Raw genomic sequence first — 26,326 nt, forward strand, 5'->3', positions numbered from 1 at the left:
TCAATTCTAGGGTCAGTTGTTAGAAAATTGGGGGTCGATCGCTGCCTATAAATGTGGAAGTTAAACAGAAAATGCATTTACATTATTCTGCTAGGGTTGCAGTTGTACCATAGCCTTTCCATTGCCGGATGACATACTCGGCAGCGCTCTGCGAGGCGTTGGGATATTGTTTCATAGCCTAACCCTGCTTTAAAATGACTTAAATCCTGCTGCTCCGTCACAAAAAGATTAAAAATCTACACCATGTGGCAATACCTTACAGACACCTTAGAAGGCAAAGTTTAAACCGATAACGGCCAATTTTTCCGTTGCAAAGCTAAAGCATGGGTCCTCCCCACATTCAGTAGGAAACTGCACAGTCCACTCCGGCATGTTTCCATTTACCATCATTATAATGGCCTAACTCTCAATATTCTGTTCTGTCAACGTAATGCATCACATCTAAAGGGCTCCCTGTACTCATGCCTACTCTCAGTAGTGAGAGGGTGATTCATCTGCGTTTCTGCACCAATAAATATTGAGCTAAGAAATTCTATTTAAAAACCCAAATGGAAATATTGACTCAACGAGCATACCATATTTAATCCATCCTCCCCAAATATGGCTCAGGAAGATGGCTTTAAAGCTAAAACTGCCTACTCCCAGAGAAATGGGAGCCCAGAACACCCGATGACTAAGAAACGCCTCCTCTGCACAGTGTGTACTATAACTGTCTGGGTTTTCTCACAGAACATCATGCATTATGTATGGGAATATTTTTAAAGCTCTGTGATTGTCTCCGACTTGCTAGTCAGTAATTAGTTTTTCACATTTAGGTCTTTAATGATCTTTGATTTGGACTCCTGTGTCTCCTCCCTGAACAGCGCCTGCAGCTCGTCGGGAGAGCTGGCAGCAGCAGCAGCGGCTCCGAAAGTTAGCGGTTTTTCTGGAAGCCTCGTCAGCAAGTGGAGCAGAGGTGAACGGCGGCCGTGCCAATTTAGATGTGCCAGTAAGCTGTGCCAAAGGGCCCACTCTGGCACCGACAGACCTACTCCTGCATGCAATCATTCAAACATGATCCACGCTGGAATACACATCTCTAGACTAATGTAGGCCGATATAAGCTTTGCTTATGGACACTGCAATCACAATTTGATTACAACATAATCACTGGCTGCTTTTGCAACATTTTTAAAGGACAGTCATTCCTGTTTTCTGCTACTTTCACTCAGGCTTAACAACTTGGAGAACCAAAGACATCCCCGTTTTATTTCCTAAAATGCTCTGTTATACCATTTCTACTGCTTAAAGCCCTTTCCTGAGATGCTACAGCAAGTCCAACAGTGACAGAGATTTTCTCCAGCTATAGGGAGCATAGAGCAATGCAGACCAGCACACTGCCCACTGTAGGTCAGCTGACTTTCTTTAAGCAGATTTACTGATAGAGTAATTAACTCATACATGGATCTGCAAGTGTTCTTGCCTAAATTATCTGTTTAATAAAATCCTTCAAAATGAGTCAAACCTCTTGCAGGGAAAAAAAAACTCAGGTCACAAGCGAAGGCAAAAGGTAAAACATTGTAAATAAACTAGGACAGCAGAGCAGAATATGGTGCAAATAAGAGTCTATATTTGGTAAAAAATAAAATAAAATAGAAATTACAGGTTAAAGCCACAGTTTCCCAAGTTTTCAGTCTGTTACAAGTCTTATCTGCAAAAAACTAGTTTGTTAACTTGTTCTTGCAAATTTCAAACACTTCTTGGATCAGAAAACCATGTTTTATTCCTGATCCTGTAATAGAAGTGGGCTGAACAGAAACCAACCCGACAACATCGCCTATGCAGCGTTAGCAGTTTTTAGCATTTTGCAACCGCAGTACTTTTTATTTTACCATCCTTTCGCAGGGCTGTCCAACTTATGATTTTAAACTCTGGTGCAGCTCGGTACAAATTGGTTCAGTGAAACAATTTTGACCCGATGTTACTAAACGCCACATAGCTACATTTAGCAACCGCAGTTACAATGAAAGGCAGCCATTCTTACTAATGAAGCATGCGGTATTTAAATACAAAGTTTTACCTTTTGCTCATATTGAACTAATGCAATCATTTAGCAACAAATTAAATTTTCCATACACAGCATTAGGCTGGTGGCTTTACAGCTAACTTTTTGTAGGAAGTTACTAATTAAAGTAAATATATGGCAACATGTGGGTGTGCACTCATATTTAATCTGAAGCATGTTTATTTTTCGTTTCTGTGTCTATGAGAGCCACAGTAGCAGAAAAACAATGTATAGCAGCAGTTATTATAGAAAGACTTCAGCAGACTGGTTAAAGAAAACAGTTTCTCATTGATTTGTTGTTATCTCAGTGAGAGTAAATTTGTCGTTCTCTCTCCCTTGGGCACGCATCCCGGCTTTTCCACATCTGAACTAATGCCAGGAAACTGGGGCATATTTTGGGGGGAGCAAACTAAATCTAATTTGGAGCCTTTTTATTTTCCCAACCTCTCAAATCTATATTTTGACATTTAACAGCCTTTTCTAACAGCACATTACATTTCTCTGCATAGTCATTTGTGCCGTACCCCACAAGCAGAGTTAATAGTTCCCCTCATATCCATTGTTATTTCCATTTGTACCATGCAGCTGCATAATGCGTTTAACAACCCACTTTTAGAAACATCCGGCTTGTATTTTTGATTTGCTCAAACCGGCAGGTCCCCGAAGTGAACTCACTCTCATGTCCGAAAGCCTGACTCTGTCAAGGTTTTAAACATAAAGCCATACTGACAAATGAGGCCAAGCATGTTTTGTTCCTACTTCATTTGCTGCAGCTCATGACTGGTAGAATAGTCTGCCAACAGTAACTGGGAAATCATTCGGTGACACCATTACTAATGCAGGGGAAATGAATAAAAGCACAATGACAGGAAAATGGTTCCAAGAGCAAAATTACAAGGCAGTTTTGTGTGGCTGTTGTGCACATGTGCGAGTCTGCCCTTGTCTCTCATTATCCCTATATTGAGACAAATAGAGGGGGGGGGTTCTGCCCTTCGATTCAATCCTCCCCACCATTTACCCCTCACAACACAGCCTGGCGAGTGTGCAAGTGCGCCTGTATGTGTTGTTCCTAGTAATTTAGCCAAGTGCAAGATGAATGTCTTAAAGTGAGGCGTTTCTGGTCCAATCCTCATTTATGAGGAGCAATACTGCGTTTTTCTGAAATCACACGCAGTATGGGTTGTATATTCAATGCCGACAGTAGATCAAATGCACATGTTCTGTAGATATGTCTGTAAAAAGGGGCATAGCCTTTATTTTTGCTGTGGTGCGTTAAATTGAAGGTTTCTAAAGTAATAGCATGTTTTCCATGTCTTAAGTTGAGACATGCATTAAAAAAAAAAAAAAAAAAAAAAAAAAAGAGACCAAGCAGCCAAGCACTGAAAAGCTGCTGAAACCAAACTTGGGCATTATTACGCAACACAAATGTCACACAAGATGAAAGTAGCAAAGCTTGCTGCTCAGAGGTGAGTTAATCTGAGGATTTTTATGGGTATTTGTCCAGTAAAGCTGGAAGTCGGGAGAAATGTTGTCTGCGGGCATTAGCTTGGAGACTGAACAAACCGGCACACAACCAAGAGACTTTAAATCACTCTGTGGCAAGCCTGGTTGGCAGAAATCTAGTAGCCTTCAGGTAAACATGGTTCTGACCAGAATAGTTACTCTCATGAACACAGGTGTCATCACTTCGACTCTTCACAGAAACTGTCACCAAAATACTTTTTTTTGGCGAGCCAACGGTGTAAATTCCTACTTTTCTATCAATTACCAGTGTCCATATGTGAGGGTTTAACTGAACTCCATAAACCGTCGTGCTCTGTAGCTGTCAACAGGTCACCACACCTTCAAACCTCAAGTCCGTCTAGCGTTTACCAACGTCGTGTTGCCCAAAGACGTTGCTTTAAGATTAAGAATATGATGGAAGAAATCAAAACAACGATGTGTAATGTGTCATTCATTTGGCTCAGACACTGAGGAAAAAAGGACTTCCTGCTGCGCCTAAATGTTATGGATAAAGGATGTTATGGATAAAAGAATGGCATGGAGACAGTGGTTACTGATACAATTCAATAAAGATTACTGATGTCAGCAGAGATTTTTTCCTGAAAGACGGCTACATAATAAGTACAAATCCTGATAAAACAGCTTTTTACTGTGAAACTTCAAGCTTTCTCACAACACCGACAATAACCTCCACAGTCTGGCAGCTGAAACCTCCTCAAGCTGTTACTGCCTTAAATGTGTGGTGACCATCACCCATCCATAAGTATTGGATTGTTCCTTTCCTAAAAACCAAGATTTATTTGGATTCACAATCCTGTAGCAATTGGTGCATCAGTGACAGAAAAGCAGTGATTGCCAGTAAAGAGAAATCCATCCTCTTCCTTGATTTACTGCCTCAATTATTTTGCTTAGTTAACACGCAGAGAGGATGTTTGGGCAAAGAACGAGCGCTCACTCCTTCCTTGACTATGTTGCCTCTAAGCTGTTGCACACAATTTCCAGTTAGAAAGCATGTTTTTTGTCAAATGCTCTGTTTTCTGTTTCTTTAAACCCTAGGCAGTTGTGGTCTGTAGCTCTTGACGACACATCATCACTCCATCTGTGTTGGTGCACATTTTGTCTGATGAAGTCTTGCCTCCAAACATGCTCAGTGTCAGAAAAGTGTGTTTTAAGATGCCTCATCTGCTCTAAAAAACAAAAAAAAAAAAAAACAGCAAAGTTCAAGTGTGAATTATTCATGTTTAGTGCCGTCACGATTTGCAGGTTCTCTGAGACAGAAAATTAGAAAATATGCCCTTTAAATGTGTGTTTTTGGTCACCGAAAACCTTGATTACTAAGTGTGACATGTTTGCGGTGGCCATATTTGGCCAACATGTGTGAAACTTCTGACTCATTTACCAACAGGTGCCTTTAAAGAAACGTCCACACTTCAAGTCGAAGAGGCCAACGCTGGCACTTTCAGTTTGGCAAGAGATATTTCACGACATTTTCTATCCTCTACAAAAAAATTATGCAGAAAGCCTTAAAATAAGTAGAATATAAAGAAAATGCCTAAAACAAAAACAACCGTAGTTCTTTATGCATGACTGAAGAAGCCACATTTCACCAGATTTAGACAGTCAGTTGGATCCGCCTCTTGATTTGAGATTAGGACCCTGTTGGGGTCACACCATCTGCCTCAGGACTCTTTGCTCTCGTTAAAGATTTGTAGAGCTCCATGTGTGCTTGTTTCAGGCTCTTGTGCAAAGGGAGGGATTTTTGGACTGATTTAGCTCTTTAATGTTCCTGCATGCTGGATGAACCGTTTAAAAAGCCTAAAAAAAAACTCCAATTTAGATTGAAATTTTCCAAACTCAGTCATCTACACAGAAAAATGTCTCATTTGTCCTCCACGCATGTTTGTGTGCAGGTCTAGTGCTGCTCTAGTTTCATGTTTTAATACAACCTGAAGACTTTTTAGTCAAACGCAGCCATGCATTAGAAAAACACTGCTCCTGGCTCCTATGTGAATAACTTCAGAGGAAGCTCGCTGCACCTTTTTAAGTCCAAGCTTTTTCAGGAGTTTAGCCAACTTACTGAAGGGTCCGAGTAGAGACGAGGGGAAATTACTGCTCATCTAATTTACTGCTTGATATTTTTCAGCAGGAATGTAATAATAGGAAATAAGATGACAGGTAAAAGTCTTTGCTGCTCCACCAGCTGGTAGAGTTAGACTTACTGAACCACATAACCGTGTCTTTTGAACCAAATGGTTACTTTAAAAAAAATAAAATGAAATCATAGCTACTATAACTTGAATGCTTTTGCTAATTGTATTTGAATACAGGCATTGCAAAACAAATTCATCATGAGTGGGTTTAAATGTTGCGTTTGCAAACAAAAACACCAATTACTCCCGTTTCATAGTGAAAAGTAAAGTGAGCTAATGAACCGTCGATGAGTTTAAAGTAGGACAGAAACTAAAGGCTGGGAACTCTTTACACCCACAACTTCATTTCATCTTTAACCATCGAGGGAGTTTCTTCTGTGGGGTCCAAAACGTTTTCAGTACGTATTCTATGTCCGAAGGAGTCCTGCCCAGAATGTGATAAACTGTGATATAAGACTAATCACAGGATTATTCTCAAGGTTTTTCCTAGCAGTAGGTTGTAGTTCCTTTAATTAATGCTTTTGTTAACAAACAGATTTTATTCATATACTTTTTAAAGTTAGGAGTGTAAAACACAGGTATTCAACTTTGAGTGGCTGGCCTTGAATGTTGCCTGCAAACAAAAATACAAACTAGTCGCGCTTTATAATAAAACGGGTTAAATTGTGAAATGCTAAGAAGTATAAACTAGAAATTTAATGAAACAGTTTGGCTCCCTTTCGTCACAAAACTCCTCCCATGGTTCAGGGTCTATAGAGAAGTACCTCCGTGTCAGCGCAGTTTTTTTGGTTTAGATTTCGGCCCAGTTTGTCTGAGTTGGCTCTGATCCTGCAGTGCAGACTTAGAGGAGAGGAAAAACCATGGCACCCTGGTTCCTGGAAAAGGTTTTCAGAAGTGGAAGCGCGCCTATAGACCAGAAAAACACGTGTGCCACCATCCTGCTATAAAACTCCACTCTTACTTCAGAGTACTTCGAAGAGCACCAACCTAGTTTTCTGGGTTAGATCTCTCCCTGGTAACCTGATTTGATCCTGGTTGCCTGCAGTGGCCTGATTACCGCAGAAGGCTTCTGCAGCCCGAGAGGATACAGCGTTGACCAGTACCTGTCACTGACAGGCTCCCCGTTGATTGACACGACCAACGAGGTGACCATTGCATCAATTTAGCAATAAGTACATCGATCTGGGTCAGTAGGCTGACTCCCCTGCAGACGTTCACTTTGTGAGCTAATTTGGCCGAAATGAAGTCAAACAGGTCTGTCCTCCTCCTGATTAAGTGCAGCTTTACTCTAAAGATGCTGCCAGTCTCGCTGCTCAGCTGTCACTGCTACAGAGGAAACACTTCCCCCTTGTGTGCCTCCCTTTAACTGGGTTTATCTATGGTCAGAGATGAGTCAGGAAGTCTCTGCCGAGCAACTGCGGGTCGCCCTGAATAAACCCGCAGCTTCATCACTCATCCATCAAGGAGGTCACTTTTTCCTCCTGCTTTACCCAAGGTCATCTTCTGACACTAAAACTTTAAATGTGAGTCCGCAAAGAAGGAAAGCAGAGCACTGCGAACAAGATGCGACTGGACAAAACGATCCATCAAACTTCTCCTTGGTGGACCTTGCTTTGAAAAACCTTTAGCAGAGGAAAAAAAAAAAACATGCAGATTTGAGCGTGGAAAGCCAACGGCAGGAAAGACGGAGACGTAAATGTGAATCAGGGATACGAGGAGAATACAGGTGCACCTCGTTAATTTAGAATATTTACTGTACAGATTATTTCAGCAAGTCAATTTTAAATTGAGACGTCCTATAGTCATTACACAGCGATATATTTTAAATAGTTTTCTTCATTTACAGCTATCAAACCAAAATGTCTTCCGAAAAATTAGGATATGACATCAACCTAATAAAAAGTGCCGGCCTCCGCCCGTCAATGGATATGCAACTCAGGAGAGTTCACTGTCCTATCAAGCGTAGCAATATCATGTTCATTAAAAGCAGATATTGATACTTTTGGAAGGAGAAAACTGTAACCCTTCCCGTTAAAGGGGAGTTTTTCTTTCCACTGTCGCTTCATGCTTGCTCAGTATGAGGGATTGCAGCAAAGCCATGTACAGTCCAGACAACTCTCCCTGTTGCTCTACGCTCTTTCAGGAGGAGTGAATGCTGCTTGTCGGGACTTTGATGCAATAAACTGGTTCCCTTATATGGGAAATTTTGACCAATCTGTATAATATGATTGAACTTGACTTTGTAAAGTGCATCGAGATGACATGTTTCATGAATTGCCGCTATATAAATAAAACTGAATTGAAATTGAATTGAAAAAGAAATCAGCTGTAACCAAAGGCACTAAAATGCCCCGGTGCTCTGTTGCTTGGGAACAAATTCATCCCACTGTTTCCTTCCACTAAACTTTCCATCATCGTGTTTAGATACCACACGCTTAACACAGCTTAAGTAAATGATCTCTTGTCCCATAACCTCTTTGCGGAGGTTGTTAACGACCGTCTACCAGACAAATGTCAAGTCAGCAGTCCTCCATTATGACTGTGTGGGCCAGAGTTAAACAGGCCGGATGATAAAAATAGAAGCCTTGCTGAAAATTGAGACACCACGAAGTGATCATTCGTAAGGCAGCTGAATCCTCACTGCCAATTCTTTTTTCCCCCCCTTCCCATATCTCTGTGATGTTTCATCACCGCTCTGTGATGTTGTCGACACACCAAACTGCACGTGTGTGAATGACTTAATTCCAGCATCCAACAGCTCTGATGTTATAGGTTCTGCTTCAGTAATGAGACACTGCAACACCAGCACCCAGAAACGCTTCCCATTAAATGGCTATTTCCAGCAGCTATCGACATGGCGGGGAAAATCAACCACCGTTTGAAGCGCTATCTCCTGCGCTTGTTCCCATCGCCTTCCTATCACTCCATCCTTTGCTCCAGCAACCTCCATCTTTTTTCACTTATCTTCCTCATGGCCTCCAGGGAGGCTTGGCCTCCCTTCTATACCTCTGCCCCCACAAGTCGGCATTTACGCGTTCGCCTCCCTAATCGCCCTCTGCTCACACTCGTATCCTGGTCTGACCTACGCTTGCTTGAGGCACTTCTGCTTCCTGTTGTCACACCAGCTGACTCCTTTCATTTCTCCTCATCACCGGTGGAAACAAGGCTGATGCTGTGCAACGACACCTTGACAAGCAGTAAAAACCTTATTTTATAAACATGTTATCAGCGCTTGCATGCAACTGTTATGCAGAAGTGAGCTGTAATCATTTATGCATTGAATGATAAGGCTTTCAGCCCTGAGTGTGGTTTAACCATTTATTTTTTGCTTCCCCTCACACAGCTGCCTGCATGTTGGTGAAAGTTGGTGCCGCATCTGAACTTATCGCTTCAGGTCTTTCAATTATTCAAACAACTACTTGTTTCTCTTTTTAGAACCAATTATGGGTTAATTATGCATGCATTTCTCAAAGGGACTACCCAAAACTGCATCGTTATCCCCATTTGTGTTATTAATTGCCTGCATTTAAGCCCCAGCTAAAGTCAAGATCTAAATTTTTGGCACGTCTAAATTGAATGGAGCGGATTCAGTCATAGAGACATGAAAACAAACCATTTTCTTTAGGAATCAGGATAGTTTCACGATGGTCCGAGCTACTAAATTGGAGAGATTAGAAGAGGGGTGGGAGTCTGAGCATCCATCTGATGATCCCACGGATGCTGGTGATATTATTCAGTACAAGTCAAACATTTTGTAAGGTGCCAAGGTCCACTCGTGAGGAAAGTGCTGCAGGCGAGAAGCTTGGAGGGGTTTGCATTCCTGTTACCTCCATGACCCAAACTTGTCTGAGCATATTTGACAGCACTGAAACCAAACAAAATGGCTCTAAAGCAAAGACAGGAAAACATTTCATCCCCACGACTTCATTATTTACATTTAAATAAGCAGCAACATGAACTCAATATGCAGCAATCAGATAAAACTAAAGCATTGATTGTGGGAAAATATGAACAGCGACAACATATCACAGATCACTAGAGAGAAGGAAAAAGACGAGACTGAAATTTCCACAAACGTAGTCTGTGTTGAATATCTAACAAAGAGTTGAAATGTTCTGGGATAAAGGAGCTGCTGGAGCTCAAGAAGTAGGGTAGTCCATCATCCTGCAGGGCCCCTGGTGGCGGGGATATTTAATCAAAGGTACAAATTAAATCGGTAGATTACCATTTGAAATTTAAATGTGGTACAAAGTGATGAGAAAACCCTGGTTTAAAAGTGAAGGTCTTGAATCTTTTCAGATTAAGACCCAAAGCCCAAAAGAATGATTGAAGGTTTCTAGTTTAAAAGAAAGAGGAAACTTTGAGCAGCAGTGAAGCTACGGCCAAAACGGACCCCTTCGAGCGCCACTGAAATCTGAAGCTTTCCAGGCCTTCTCTGGGATTTTATTCAAAGCTATGATGACAAAATGTTTGAGACATTTGGCCAAAACAATTACAAGCATGCGTGGAGGAGTCAGAGTAGCTTTAAAATGTAAGAGCACGGAAAGGGCAGCATCATGAAGGCTAGGATTGTCCCACTGAATATCAGTGGGGGTGTATGTTTATATTTGAATAATTAAGACCTGGATTGGTTTATAGAAAACTCACAATAAAACGTAAGCTTTAATCAATTTTTAAAATACAACTTAGCCGGCTAAACTCATTTGCAAATTGTAAAGAAGCTAATAATTCAAAATATAATAAAATAAAAGCAAAAACAACAAAAGTGAAATAGAGAGAAGATGCATAAAAGAACAAAACTGCAAAAGCCAACATCTCAAAGGGGTTAAAAGCAATAAAATAGGGAAAATATGTTTTGAGATTAGATTTAAAAACCGAAAACTAGTCAACCTGTCCAACCTGTGAAGGTAATTCTTCCATAGTTATAATTGTGGCATTTTTCAAAATCTCTTGAATAAAGTTGTTGTATTACTATTTTTCATACTGAAATTATCATAGTTGCACATTATCCGAGCAAAATCTCCCAATTTACACTTAATTCCTCAGAGATTTAATCTTTAGGATATTTCTGACTAAAACCATGAAAAGCCTCAATATAAACTTGTTAAATGCTTGTTGACATGTATAAGTAAAGCCAATCCAGTGTTTTTATCAGTTTTAAACTCTTGCAATGTCCCTGCAATGGCTAGTGGCAGTATATCGTCAATCTCTTAAGTAAAACGTAACAAATTTATTCTCATTTAGCACCGACAGTTATTAATTTTGACTTTTATTATCCAAAGGCAAACCATTATTGTATTTAAGGAATATATTAGTCCAGTAATGTAATTTTCCTCTTTCCTTTACAGCCTTTTGTGACTCTGAGCTTCATTTTCTTCCCTTCTGTGTCCAGTTCTTCCTCTCACCTAATCTCTCCTCTTCCTCCTCTACTACACGACTCCCTCCTGTTTTCTCTCTCTTTTTTCTTCACACCCCCTCCCTACACCTCGTTGCTTCGTCCCAGCATCCTTCCCACTCCTCATCTTCATGCCTCCCTCTCTTGTGCATTCTTTCAGCTTGGCGCTGCGGAGACGGAGCGCAGAGGCTTTCTTCCGCTCCGACCTGGGAATACCGCTCATCTTCATCAGATAACGATGAAGACAACATGAAGGAAAAAAAAAAACCAAGAGGACAGAGACACGGATCAATTTAAAAAGCAGAAGTGAAGCATCAAGTTTTTTTAAAAATAAACTCAACGCGCAAGCGGAGGTCTGATTCGTCTCCCTCCCTGCGCCCGGTTATTCCCTCCCTCCGGTCTTCGTCCGCTCCTTCATTCAGTACCTGTTCTGTGGGATTAACATGACTTAAAATTCAATCAGTCCACAGCCTGACCAGAGAGCGTCAGCGCAGGCAGACAGAGCGCCGTTGCAGCTGTCGAGACCGACCGAGGGGAGAGAGCAGTGAGGAGGAGGAGGAGGAGGAGGGGGGGCTGGGATAGACAGAGAGAGAGAGAGGAAAAAAAGAAGAGAGAGAGAGAGGGGGGGAGATGGGTGTTTTTCTGCGGAGCTGAGATAGAGCGAGAGCCACGGAGACCGAGGGATGTGACTGCTCCGGGAGCCGTGGTGGAATGATCCGGAAAACAAGGTTAGTAATTCCACCTTTTCATCACAGAAAGGAGGGCAGAGACAGAGGGACGAGTTTCACGGCTAGATGGGAAATGTCAAGGAGGAAAGTACAGCAGATGCAGCACAGACTCCTCAGTTTGGAGCGGAGGAGCCTCACGGACGCAACACAGTTTGCAAAGACGGGATTTTTTTTATATCTTCATTTACTTCAAACAGAGTTGGCTTCTGGAGATTGATCGAAGGGCAAACAGCGGGGCGGGGGGGGGTGGAGGTGGGACTTTTGAACTGTCTGACATTCATGGAGCTAATCAATAGCTCAGTTGTTTCATTAAGCTGCCAGTTGCATGTGTGCTGAAAGGGATGAAGAGGCAGTGTGTGTGTGTGTGTGTGTGTGTGTGTGTGTGTGCAGAGTATCACTGCATGGCTACTTACTGAATGTGGTGGCAGCGACTGTGGAGGTGTGTGAAAGTGTTGCACGACCACGCTCGTGTGTGTGTGTGTGTGTGTGTGTGTGTACATTTGTGCAGCAATAAGCCAATGCAGCCTGCTGAGGAGCGTTAAGAGGGTCTCGCAGCTATTGATCGTCTCTGACAGACTGGTGAAAGGGAGCGAGAGGAAGGATGGAGGGGTGTGGGTGCATCCTTGGGGATGAGGGAGGGGAGATGGACAGGAGGGGGAAGATAGGGTGACTGATGTGACTGCGCATCTTAATTTCAGCATTTTCACACACTCCACTTGCCTCTTGTTTCAGGTTTCTAACAATACGTTCCGTCTCAACGACCCCGGTTTCCATCCAAGGTCATGAGGAACGACTAATTCGGCATCGGAGAGCAAATGTGCATCGCGCCAAGCGGGCTGGAAGTCTCTGCTGGAAGTAGAGGGGACGACAGATGAAAGAAGAATGAACCGGAGCGAAAACCAGGAGCAAACTTGAGCACGGCCATGAGGAAATCGCACCAAATAGCCACAAATCGGATTTTTAGCAAAGTGGATTCTTGGATCCCTCTTCGAATTTTGGAATACGGCACCGGAATCGAGCGAGTAAATCAGGATTTTCCAGGTTTTTCTTCGTCTATGAAAGCCTAAGCGGATATCGTGGGATTGAGATTTCTTCAATTCTCTGGTTGCCTGACTTTGACCTACATCAGCCTTTTTTTTTTTTTTTTTTTTTTTGGTTGTGCGGAGGGAGAGAGTGGGACAGGTTTCATCAGTAAAAACAGCCCACCCAGCCCTGGGCTGGCTTCGTATCAACACAAACACCTGAGGCGAGATCTGAGCTCACCACTGACACACATCCCATCCACACACACACTAACACACAAACCTGGATAACATGTGGAGCTGATTTGGATTATAGAGGCGCACAGACGGAAAAGGTAACGTCCAGAGTTTCAAACACACACACAAACACACACGGCCTTGCAAAAGTATTCACACCCTTTAAACCTTTTTCATTACTTGTTTAGGGTTTTAGATGAATTAAGATGACAGTCCATGATTGTGAAACGGAAAGAAAATGATACATGATGTCCAATAAATTTTACAAATCTAAAGAAATCCTCCAGCGTCAATTACTCTGATGCCCCTAAATAAAATCCAGAGTCCCCTAATCAGGAATTAAACTCCCATAGTTTGTGATTTCCCCTGAGCATGAATCCAGCTGATCTATGAAGGCCTCAGGGGTATGTTAGAGACATCCATGAACATCCCAAAGACCGAGGAACATAGACAGGTCAATGGGGAACGTTGTGGAGAAGTTTAAAGCGATGCTAGGTTATTCACCTCAAAAATGGAAAAAGAATGGCACAGGTACGAACCTTTAAAGACACGGCTGACAGCAAGAAGAGCATCGCTCAGAGCAGCCAAGAGACCAGAGGCGACTCTGGAGGAGCTGCACAGATCCACAGCTCAGGTGGGAGAATCTGTTGACGCTTAATCTATAAGTTATGAACTCTACGGAAAAGTGGTAACCTGTTGAAACAGCAGGTTTCCAGTGGCCATCTAAGAGATACGGGTTGGTGTGAAAACATGTGAAACAGTATTTGGCAGTGTTGTAGTCAAGTCACTATGCCTCGAGTCCGAGTCCAGGTTCGAGTCTCCAGTGTTCAAGTCCGAGTCAAGTCCAAGTCATAAAAAAAAATCCCGAGTCATGTCCACTACTCATCCGAGTCAAGTCCGAGTCGAGTCCTTATTGATCAAGTCGAGTCCAAGTTCCGCACTAAAGTAAGCATAGCCTACATGTTTTTAAACAAAAAAAATCCACACTCCACCACATTGCACTAATAATTTAGATATTAAAATCATACACCAAATAATATTCTAATGACAAAATAAAATTATAGCCTAATGATATATAAAAAGTCGAGTCTTTTTCTCAATTTCCGAGTCAGAATGATCTGAATGTAGGAGTCCAAGTCCAAGTCATCAGTGCTCAAGTCCAAGTCAAGTCACGAGTCTCCAAATTTAGTACGAGTACTACAACACTGGTATTTGGGGACAAAAACATGAAAGTCCTGAATACATAGTCCTCATGGTGAAAGTTGGTAGTGGCAGCATCATGCTGCGGGAAGACTGGCGGTCCGACTCCAAGTAGGAGACTAGTCTAAACATGCAGCCAGCGTTTCGTTGGAATGGTTTAGTTCAATCATACTAATATACTAGAATGGCCTAATCCTAGTCCAGATGTACATCCCACTGAGAATTGAAGGCAACACTTCACTGACTGAACAAGCCATTTTGTAAAGAATGCACAACGGTTTCAGACTCAAGATTCAAAAAGTTGTTAGAGACGTTCCTCCAGAAGACTCACATCTTTAATTGCAGCACAACGATGTCATTACTATGCCCAATTTTCACCCCCCTCTCAGCTACGAACTGCTTTGTTCCAGTCCGTCTTATAAAAGCCCAACAAAACGCACTGTGGTTGCTGGTCGCCGCCTGACGACATGTGCAGGAGTTGTGAGGCCCTGCAGAGTGATTGAACATACACTGGTCCATCACAGTTAAATCCATATCTGCATGGTTAGCCCTTGTGTGCTGAATCATTGAGTACATCACTGCGGTGGGCACAAACGCTCGGTGGCAGGGGAACTCGCTGCTCCGACTCTCCCACAAACACTCAGGGGCCGTGAATAATGAACAGATGTGCATTTGTAGCGGAAGCATAGGAGGCAAACGGGGAGTACGCAGACCCGGAGACGCAGTTTCAGATCTCGCATATGGCACGGATGACTGTAAGCTTTCATCACCCCGCTGCAGCTCTGACATCCCTCTTTCTTACCCCACGCCTCACCGACACTCTGTCTCTGCGTGTCAGCCAGCTGTCCTGTATCAGATTACTCAATAGGCACGTCTTAGTTTGGCTTTCATCACCTAGGCCTTTATGTAATCTCACCTGGCGCTCTGCGTGTGTGAAGGCAGCATCGGATGGATGCGGGGCAGAGGAGTGTTTGTTGTGCTCTAACCTCCCTTCATTTGAGGCTCTTTACGTAAGCCGTGTCTGCACACAAACACAAGCGGATTTGGCACACTGACACATGAGATCAGGCTGACTGGATCGAGGGTGGGGTGGGGGGGGAGATAAGAGGGTGATGAGAAAGAAACAGATAGGGAGGAAGAGGCAGGGTTGACAAGGGAGTGAGGGCTAAGACGAGCTAGCTGAAAGGATGGCGGGGAGGAGCGAGAATCAGTGAATGGAGCTTCGTCACGTGATAAGATACAGTTTAACAGAAGAAAGGTAGGGGGAGAAAAAAAGCAAGATTAGGAGTAAACGGGATGAAAGCCTGCCGTCAAGAGATAGATGAACCATTCAACGGGAGCTATAGAGGAAAACAAACACCGGGGCTCAAATGTATAAACGTTTAAATGAATGCACAGGTTATAATGTTACAATTAAAACTTAATGCAGTGAAAATAAAAGATTAAGTCTTACATGAACTTAAAGTCAATTAAAGATCACAAACAATGATCATACGGTATGTAGAAGCAACGCTGCATCCCCGGGCTTCTTCGAGTACCACATGACTCAATTAGGATGTACAACTCAATGAGAAGGTCTGCGTTTTACCTGTAGGCAACTATTAACCCGCTTGATATGACTAACAGAGTGGCGCAGGTGGCAGCACTGTTGCCTTGCAGCAAGACTGCCCTGGGTTTGAGACTGGGGTTCAAATTGAGGTCTTTCTGCGTGAGCTTTTGCACGTTTCTCCCAGTGCATGTGTGGCTTCTCTCCGGGTTCCTCCCACAGTCCAAACATGACTGTCAACTGGGTTACTTGGTTAATTGGTTCCTCTAAACAGCCCCTTGGGGGTGTGTGTGTGTCTGCATGGTCCGTCAGATAGATGGATGCATGGATGGATAAACAGATCAATGGATAGATGGATCAAAAATTGATGATTGCAACTAGAGAACAGTTTTCTTTTCTAAAACGTAGCCAGACCCGGTAAACACACCCCATACTTGTTCAGCCCTGAACCGCTTATGCCATCCTCGACCCTCGCTTCAAACCTGGGCCTCCCCGACTCTCAGGAAACGCAAAGCGAAGCTTTTGAAGTGTGACAAAGAGGCCCTTTGATTTCCATTTAACCAAATCATAATCTTGTAAATGCTCTGTGCTCTTCTGCTAATGAGTGCAGCAAGCATACAGAGCAGCTAAGAGTCCTCCGGTTCAAACGCTGGAATAAAAGCTCCATAAAAGAACCATTCCCTCAATTATGTTGCAGATGCACCGTGTGGCTCGTCGTTACCAGGGGTGTCCGCCATTCAGCGGCTACAGTTGGGGGAGAGGAGCAGATGGGACGCGCGCTGCTCAAAGCACGAGGCTTGCCAACATGAGCAGACTGGAGCGAGAACGAGGGGATGGGGGAAGAAGTATAACGTATGGGGATATAAAAAATGCTTTGGATCTGCTGGAAGGAAAGACTAAGACAACATAATCTGCAATTCCTCCTTAGCCTGTAAAGGGTCAGCGCTATGAGAAATAAGGGGCTAATAAGCAGCAGATTCATAAACCCCCCAGCTCAAAACGCTTCCCAGGCTCACGCACAATGCTTCACAGCCTATTAGAGAGCCTAATTATTGTTAATTTATGACCAAAAAGCGAAAAAGAAAGAAGGGACATTCTGATTAAGCGATCAAAATACTGTGGCTGAACACGACGGCGGCGAACATTGGTGGATAATTACAGAAAACCGACGATGGCAGACGGGTGATTAGATGTCGGGGATGATGGACGAGGAATGTGGAATGTCAGACACCTTCATGAGTTAAGCAGCTTTCAATCAAGCAGGGAAATGGAGGGTATTTGAAAGCCATGAAACGGGAATGCCTGAGTGAAGGACAAATGGTGGAATGACAAAGGCTGGACTCTTGATGGCCACATTTAGCAACGTGGAGACAGGGAGGAAGGATGGCAAAGGGACAAGGAAGGCTGGAGGACCATTTAGGATGGGGGAGGAAGTGCAACGAGGATTTGAGGAGACTTATGATGAAAGAAAAGGCTAAAGAGATGAAACTTCAGCAAAGGAATGAAGAGTGGGAATAAGGGATTAGAGGAATAAAGAGTAGTAGTGAACAAAACAGCTATAAGATCAATGTTAAAGGATAAATTAAACAAACATCCAGCAGAAATGAGTAAAAGCATGGCAGAAAACAAAGCATAAGGCCAAAGGGCTAAAGGAAGTGAAGCAGTGAACCTAGAGGCTTCCCAGCCAAAGGTAGAAAGCAACGAGTGTGTGTGGTAGACAACTAAGGGAGGAGACGATGAAAGGATGAGTAATTAAACTGTTGACAGACTGTTTAAGCCCAGCGGGCGCTTGATGAGCAGAACAAACCGTAACCACGCAACCGCTGAAGACAGACGGCGAGTTGTTTTAGGGTTGAAGGAGATGTATGGGAGTGAGGAGACATGGGAGGAGAGCCAAGTGTGAAGGTGAGAGCGAAGCGACAGGGGGTGTGAGAGGAAGGGAGAGGAGTCACACAAGAGGCGAGAAGAGGATGAAGGACAACAGGAGGAGGACTGAGAAGATACTGTTGGGATATCTGGAGATTTCTGAAAAGCCCAGGATAGCAGGCCCTCCCTGACCAGAATCTGGGCTACTTGAAACTAAATTTAATCTTAATCAAGGTTCCTAAAGCTATGTAGACACAAGTACTTAGATCTGAGAGGCATCAGGTTTGCCCTCTTTAAACTGAGAAGTGAGCTGGACTCTAAAGACTCTTGACTTTGACTCGTCCTCTTTAGAAACTTGACTCAGTCTTAACTTCTTGATCAAGAGACTCTTGACTCAGACACACCCGTCAGACTCAAAACATTACTCACTCTCTAAAAACTAGAGTTTGGACGCAGACTCCCTTCAAATTCTCAAAACTTGGGTCCATCTCAGCATTTAAAGACTAAAATGACGTGAGTCAAAGAGAGACTTCAGACACTTTGTAAAAGACTAAAGTCTTCATTTGTCGTTCTTTAACGCCTGGAAGCATGACTCAGACGCACCCTTTAACGAGTCAAGATTTGACTTGTAAAGACTCAAAACTTGCTTCTGACTCAAACACTAGAGAGACTCAACATATAAACAGTTTGAGAGTTTCAGGACACCTAAACAAACCAAATGCATCTCCAAATCGGTCTCGTCCACGCACAGCAAGTTTGTCATTTTAAGCAGGAAAGAAATACTCACGCACAGGGCTGAGTTTTAAAGGCGTGTTCATCTAAATCCTCTACAAAACTTCTACTCTCCTGCATCCCAAACATCGTCATTAGATGTGAGCTGAAGATGCTCGAGTGAATCACGGTGCAGAATGAGGCGTGGGTGACGAATGTCGGAGCAAACCAGCTTGTACTTCATCTGCAACTCTTGCAGCCGGAGTCTCCGCGTTTCTGCTTGTGTCAGCAGCGCCGGGCGTTTGCATTTGCCGCGCAAACATCAACAGGCTCAAAGGAAACCCGCGACACCGCAGGCTGGATGAACCGCCGCATTGCTATCGTCACAAATCAGGGAGAAAGGCCTTATTTGCCTTGTGTCGAGTCGCAGTAAAACTCGTGATTCATTACGACCCAAGAAGGCCTCCGATCAGACGTGCGAGATACTAACAAGCCTTAGCCGAGGAATCGTTTGGCATGTTTTCGATATCACCGCCACAGGCATCCATTTTCCTCAAAGGATGTTTGTGTTCCTCCCAGCTCTTATCGCTGATGTTCTGCCTTTCTGCATCTTTGTTTCACAGGGGGAGGGATGAAGAAAGATGGATGAGAGCGAAACGGGAAAAACATATATAAGAAAAGAATTAATGAAAGGAGGTTCATGTGCACAAGTGTTGTTTGGCTGTCTGTAGCATCAATCGATATATCCATCACTATGATTCAGAGGCCTGGCTGGCATGCCATTGACCTACTGTGCTAGATGCAGAGTGCTGATTGGGTATTTGCTCTCGTACTCAGGACTCCCCCCCGCCCGCCCTACAAAGCCAGGAACTCTGCTGAATCATCAGTGGCGTCCCATGGTGGAAGCCAATCAGGGTCCATATGATTGGCGCGGCAGGGTTTCTGAATAGGTGGAAAATGTTGCACAGAGGTGGGCAGGTTTGAGTGTTGCCTCTCAACCTGTGTGTGTGTGTTTTTTTTTTTGTGTTTTTTTTTGTCGTGGCTTAGCCAATGCAAACATTCACAGGTGCACAGAAGAAACACATCAACAAACCACCCGCTGAAAATATGTCGGGGTGGCAGCAAAAGCTGTTAGGAAAGAGTGAGAAGTGACTAAATTGATTCCAGCGCTAAGATAAGGAAGATGGTTTAAGTCAGGGAATGGAAATTTTGTTAATGATGGGCACCAGATAATTTCTCTCCCCTCCACATGCAAACAGTTTTCTTTGAAAAACAATTACCAAGGTTAAACATTTTCTTAATCTGCAGCGTACTTGTTGCCACTGATGTTATTAATACAGTTTTCTGCATTAAGCAAGATTTTTTTTCCTTAAAATGCCACAGAAACCTTCAGTGCTCACATACTGAAACAATCTACAGCTGTTTGCTGCATTTTGACCGATAACTTTGAATGTTAATGCCATCTACTGGCTGAAGATTTGGTATTTATGAAGAATTTCTCCATTTCTACATCAATAGATGCTTTTCTTTCTCCTGCAATAAGAGAGAAAAATATCCAACAAGTCCAGCTGAGGCTTTAATATTTTGTAAGAGTCTATGGTGCCACAACACTTTGCCAGAGGAAATTCAGTATACAAAAGTTAATTATTTAAACATGGTGTGTATGCCAAGTTTTAGGGATAAAACTGATCATTTGAAACTTTCAGGAGTGACTTTGGGGACACCTGGTTTTTAGAAAGGCCAAATATTAAGCACAAACCTTCACAGATCCTCAAGATGGGAGCAACTTTTGATGAGAGACGCACCAAAGGGCTGCTACACAATAAATAAATATACATTTGTTATGATAGCTGAATGGGTTTTATGCTTTGCAACAGGCTTTTAACAGATAAGACTTTAAATTCATACTGGAGATGAATGAGTTCCTCCTAATCAGTCGGAAGGCTTACTGGTGAGAAACATGTTTTTGGTATAGATGTTGCTATGTGTACATTATCTAGCAATAAAATGCAGCAAACTAGACCCAGAAATCCTAATCTAATTAAGATTTATTAATCAAAATGAATTTCCTCATAATTAAATCGTGTGGGAGAATCTTTTCTAGTGTACTTTAATGACGACTTGCATCAATAAGAGTGAAACGGCTCAAAGTCTTTCTGAGCTTGTTCTGTCCATCTTCCAATTCACACCTGAGGCGATGATTAGTAGTTCATGACCAAAAGAACAAGAGTTAGGATTCAAGCAGCTGAAATGAGCCGCCTCTGAGGGATTGCTGCCCTCGGCCTCAGATAGAAGGGCTTGTGTAGAGCCGCTGCTTCTCTAAAGGGAAAGCAGTAAGCCTCTGCTCTGGATGCATTCAGTCCTTCACTCTTCATTTTTTTTTAAAGCATGACCCACTAGGAGAACCTGGCACAGTCCCAAAAACAGCTGTGAAGAAAATATATCCTTAATGACCAAGGAAGTCCTCAGGTTTTACATCAAGGCTTCTCTCCTCGACCTCCATTTCCTAAATTGACAAAGGCGCAGAAAACAGATTGATGGATGCATTCATTGTAAAAAATACCTGATATTTTTTTCTCTTTTCATCATTTTACTGATTTCATTTTGAAGAATCACTGAGCAAGCAGATTATTCTAAGATCAAATGCCTTAAATTCTTTGTAGCTTTTTGAAGAATATTTAATTTCAGCTCAAACGCTGTCAGTTTTTTTTTTTTACTATTGTTACTTCTATTACATACTGTAATATCTTATTAACAACACTACCTTCTTATTGGTATTAACATCTTGCCACTGCACCTTATCTACCCACTTATGTTTTCTTAAGTGTCCTTCTACCATTATGTGTTTCTATTTTTATTATTTCAACTTTAAGATTTTATCCTACTTAATTTTTATAGTATTCAAATATACAGAACTGATATGATCTAATTTCATTCCTTGGATAAAGTCCATCCATCTAAAGGTGTTCATCTATAGTAGCGAAACGCCTTTAAGCTCCAAATTTGAAAAGAATCTCCCAGATAATCACATCTTTGAACGACTTCTAGGGATGTCACACGTATTTGTACCATAAAATATCCAGCACTGCCCTGTTGGTGCATTACATACATGTACAGCCGTTTTTATACCATAACTATGCCACTGTGTGTATTTTTGAGCAGTAATAAGGTGAAATAAATCCAGGGATGTGAATCGTAATGTGCCACTGCTGAATCAAAGAGGTATTGATCTACAATTTCTCATCTTTGTTGCGCGATCCTTTAAACTGCCATGAAAACGCAGGCTTGAGTTGATTTAAATGAAGAAAAACGGCGTCTTCTGAAGGCCTTGAGCAGCGGCTCACCCATCGTCCTAATTGTAGCATCATTGAGAGAAACTACTTGAAATCTGAAGAAGTGAACCGTCGTCTGTAATAACCTAAAGATTTCCAACTAATGGCTGATTCCTGTTCGCCGACAGCCGCAGAAAACGCCACGAGGGTATGCAGATGGGGATTTTTGAACAGCATTCCAACTTGTTACGTACAATTTTAGCTGTTAAAAATCAATGTATCTGGACCTAGGCTGCATCAGATGGTATTTCAATGTGTCAAGCTATGAAACAGCTTTCTTTCTGTAAATGACGGCAATAATTGCAAAAAGAATTTAAAAAGTAAGGCTTCTGTGCATCGAGATGACAATCTGTGCAGACACACGATGCAATTTCAAAATTAATCCCCCCCCCCCCCACCCCACACACACACTTTCCATTTCACAAAATACGGCATCTTCATTAAGAGATGAGCATGTGGCAATAACGAAGACTGTCAGCAATTAATTACAGCCTTTTATTGGCTCCCATCTTAAACCACTGTGCAATTTAATCAGATACAACCATGAGAATGCCATCTGGAGCGAGGAATAAACAAAAGCGAACATTGCCGAGATGCCTCTCAACGTGACAGCCCTCAACCAGTGAAAAATCACTTCACTGCAAGGAGAGGAGGAGGAATTCAGGGTGCAGCAGTGTGACTGAGCTGTTTTCCACACTTTCGCCTGCTGCATCCATCTGTGGGACAGCCAGGAGAAGCTACTGCTGGCGATCACAAAACAGGGTTCAACTGACCCCCCCCACAAGTCAGATGCTGATGGCTTACAAGCAAAAAAAACTAAATCATCTAGAAGTGAAGAAACAAATAGAAAGCTGGAAAACAAAACTTCTTCCATTGGAAATTTGTGTGATAGACCAGCACAAAGGAAGGCAAGACCCTTTTAGAAACTCCCCGAGGACGAATGTGGTGTGCATTGGTAGCCCTCCTTTGCAGAGCCACCTTGTTTTAAGTCCCCTGGGAACCCATCACCATCAGCTTTGAGCAGCTACAGACTGAAATTTCTGCCCATTCTTCATTGCAAAACAGCTAAAACTCAGTCAGATGGAACTGAGACCATCTGAACCTCGATATTTAAAGTCTTGCCATCGATACGCAACTGCATTCAGATGTGGACTTTGACTAGGCCATTTCAGCATATGAATATGCTTTTTGTTTAAAACATTTTCTTGCATCTCTAGCAGCATGTTTAGCTTTTTTTTTTTTTTTCAAATTTACTTTTTATTGAAAAAGCATATTGTACATTACAAATTACATTGTATACATTTACTGTATGCTTGCTCTTTCACATATTTTCATTTTTAAACAGTTAAGAACATCAGTGAACATTGTGGGGAGCAGAAACATTGCAGTCACATGACATTTCACTGGGATTTTTACATAAAGTCTGTATGAGTAGGCTTCACATATTCTGTCCATTTAGACCAAAAAGCGTAAAAAGCATCCAGTTTCACTTTGATGAGGAAAGAGATTTTTTCCATTGTGTAGATCTCTTTGACAATATTGATCCAGTCATCGACCGTTGGGCAGTCAGGCTTCAGCCATTTCCTTGTGACTGCTTTCTTACTAGCTGCCAACAAAATGTACAAAAGTTTTCTGCTATAATTACTGAAGTTGTCCACCTCTATTCTACCTAAGTACAAGCATTCAAATGACAAGGGAAAAACAATAGAGAATACATTCTGTAAATGGTAGTGAATCTCTGACCAATATTCTTGTATGATCGCACATTCCCAAAAAATATGGAAATGGTTGGCACCTTCACTGTTACATCTCCAACAAGCATCACTCGTCCCTTGGTATTTTTTCTGTGCTGGTGTAATGAAAAACCTCATGATATTCTTCCAACAGAATTCACGCCAGACATTTGATCCAGTTGTAGCCCATTGTATTTCACATATATGTTCCCAACCCTCCTCTGTGATTACGAAACCACCTTCCCTTTCCCACTTTTCTTTCACATAATATGTGCTCTCCACTTCACACCCAAGGATGCTTTTGTATAGTTTAGAAACTATTTTTGATGGGGACATTGATTTTATTATTGATAAGAAAGTATGAAAAAAGCCTTGATTAATTGAGTGCATGTCGATATTTTTATTGAAATAGCTTCTTACTTGAAGATATCTAAAGAAGTCATCAGTATCTAATCCATGTTTTCTTTTTAAATTATCAAAAGATTGGAATGCCCCCTTGTGGACAAGGGAGTTATAGTCAGTTATTCCTTTGGAAACCCATAGTTTGAATCTTTTGTCAGATTTATTAGGGGCAAAGTCGGTGTCATAAGCACACCATCTTAAAATTTTGGAGGCCTGTTCTAAGTGACAAAGTTTTATAGTTTCATTCCATATTTTAATCATAACGTTTAATAGGTGGTTTTCCTGAATATCAATGTTACTCTGTAGTTTAGTATCCACCATTAAGGCTTTCAAAGGTATTCCATTAATTACTTTTTTCTCTAGATCTTTCCAGCCTGCTGTGTAAACTGGAGAGCACATACATACAAGAGGTCTTAACTGTGCAGCATAAAAATACTTCCGTAAACATGGCAAGTTCCTACCCCCCTTATTTTTCGGTAACTGTAATGTTTTATACTTGATTCTAGGTTTTTTACCCTTCCAAATATATCTGGATATAATTTTATCCCATTCATCAAATTGTTTTTGTGGAATATAGAATGGAAGGCATTGGAATAGATAAAGCATTTGTGGGAGGAGAGTCATTCTAACTGAGTCAATTCTTGAGTGCAAATCAAGAAATGGTAATGAACCCCATCTTTGTAGGTCAGATTGCAATTTAACATTCAGAGGTCCATAATTAACATCAATCATTTTATTAAAATCTTTGTGTAAAACCATACCCAGATATTTGATTGATTCGGCTTCCCATTTCCATTTGTAGCTATTTTTAATATTCTGTGGAGGATTGTAATTTAAAGTTAAAACTTGAGTCTTACTAACATTAATTTTGTATCCTGAGAATGTACCATATTCTTCAATCATTTTGATAGTTAAAGGTAATGTTTGGGTTGGATGTGTAATGGTCAGCAGTAGATCGTCTGCAAACAGGGCAAGCTTTTGCTCCTGTCCCAGGATTGTTACACCTTTTATATTCTGGTTTTCCCTTATCCATTGAGCGAGCGGTTCTATATACAAGGCAAAAAGGAGAGCAGACATATTGCAGCCTTGTCTTGATCCTCTTTCGAGGGCGATTGACTCCGTGAGGTCTCCGTTGATTTTTATCCTAGCTGTAGGTTTAGAATATAGTCCTGAAATTGTCTCAATTATTGATCGATGAAAGCCAAATTTATTTAGTACTTTGTATAAGAAGATCCACCTCACGGAGTCAAAAGCTTTTTCTGCATCTAAGCTAATTACTAGGGTTTCTTGTTTTTGTTGATTAACCTGTTGCATTATATTTAACACTCTTCTTATACTGTCCTGTGTTTGTCTTTGTTTAATGAACCCTGTTTGGTCTTTGTGTATTATTATTGGTAAGATCGCTTCCAGTCGCCGTGAAATTATGGATGTGAATAGTTTGTAATCAATATTTAGAATACTGATAGGCCGAAAGCTGCCGCACTCCAATCTATCTTTTCCCTCTTTTGGTATGAGAGAAATTATTGCTTCATTCCATGATGTTGGAGTAGTTTTCTTTTCAAGCACCCAGTTGAAGGTTTTGAGTAAAACTGGAGTGAGATGACTCTCCATTGTTTTGTACCACTCTGGGCCATATCCATCCGCTCCCGCCATTTTGCCCCTTTTTAGTTTTGTGATTGCCAAATGAATTTCTTCTGTGGTAACTGCAGCAAGAAGCTTCTTATTTTGTTCTTCTGTCACTATTGGTAAGTTTAACTTTTCCAGGAAGTTATCTATGTCACCCTCATTATTTATGACTGATTGTGAGTAAAGATTTGTATAGTATTTTTGGAAGCAACGTTGTATTTGTTTGTGTTCGGTCTCTATTTTATCATTTTGGGGGTTCCTAATTTTGTAAATTGTTCTCTCTGCTTGTTGTTTCCTTAGTTTGTAAGAGAGGAGTTTTAAGGATTTTCCACCCGTTTCATAGTATTGTTGTTTCATAAAGATTAATTTCTTTTGTATTGTTAAGGTTTCAATCTCATTTATTTCTTTTTTCAGTTCATCAATTTCAATTTTGATCTCTTTTTTCATATTTTTAGAATGTTCCTGTTGGAGTTTTAATATCTTCTCCTCTAAGCTTGTTAATTTGAGTTGGTTGATTTTCTTTAGGTAAGAGGAGATGCTTATTATTCTTCCTCTCATTACTGCTTTTAATGTGTCCCAAAGGGTTCCTGGGGACACCTCACCTTTATCGTTATGATTAAGGTAGTCTTTAATCTCTTCAGTAAGCTTTTGTTTAGCATTTTGATTATTTAAAATGTTGTTATTTAATCTCCAAAGTGTACATTTCTTCCTTGGCAGATAAACATTCATGGCGACTGGATTGTGATCTGAGATTGTACATGGTCCAATTTCACAATCCTTCACATTTAATAAGTCATTTTTGAACATAAATATATAGTCTAACCTTGAGTA

The 26,326-nt window shown here is 41.7% G+C and overlaps 2 protein-coding genes across 4 annotated transcripts in view; one reads left to right on the top strand and one right to left on the bottom strand.

Annotated features, from left to right (window-relative positions):
- Positions 1-26,326, bottom strand: part of pcxb (pyruvate carboxylase b) — a 429,275-nt gene that overhangs the window by 116,884 nt on the left and 286,065 nt on the right. The gene's annotated exons all lie outside the window — the stretch shown is intronic.
- The window catches only part of LOC105936127 (leucine-rich repeat and fibronectin type-III domain-containing protein 4), a 59,057-nt gene continuing 45,823 nt past the window's right edge, over positions 13,093-26,326 (top strand). Inside the window, exon 1 of the mRNA XM_012876789.3 lies at positions 13,093-13,177. The gene's annotated coding sequence lies outside the window, so the exon portion shown is untranslated. The remainder of the gene's footprint in view (positions 13,178-26,326) is intronic.

This window comes from Fundulus heteroclitus, chromosome 14, assembly GCF_011125445.2.
Source record: "Fundulus heteroclitus isolate FHET01 chromosome 14, MU-UCD_Fhet_4.1, whole genome shotgun sequence".
Taxonomy (NCBI): Eukaryota; Metazoa; Chordata; class Actinopteri; order Cyprinodontiformes; family Fundulidae; genus Fundulus; species Fundulus heteroclitus.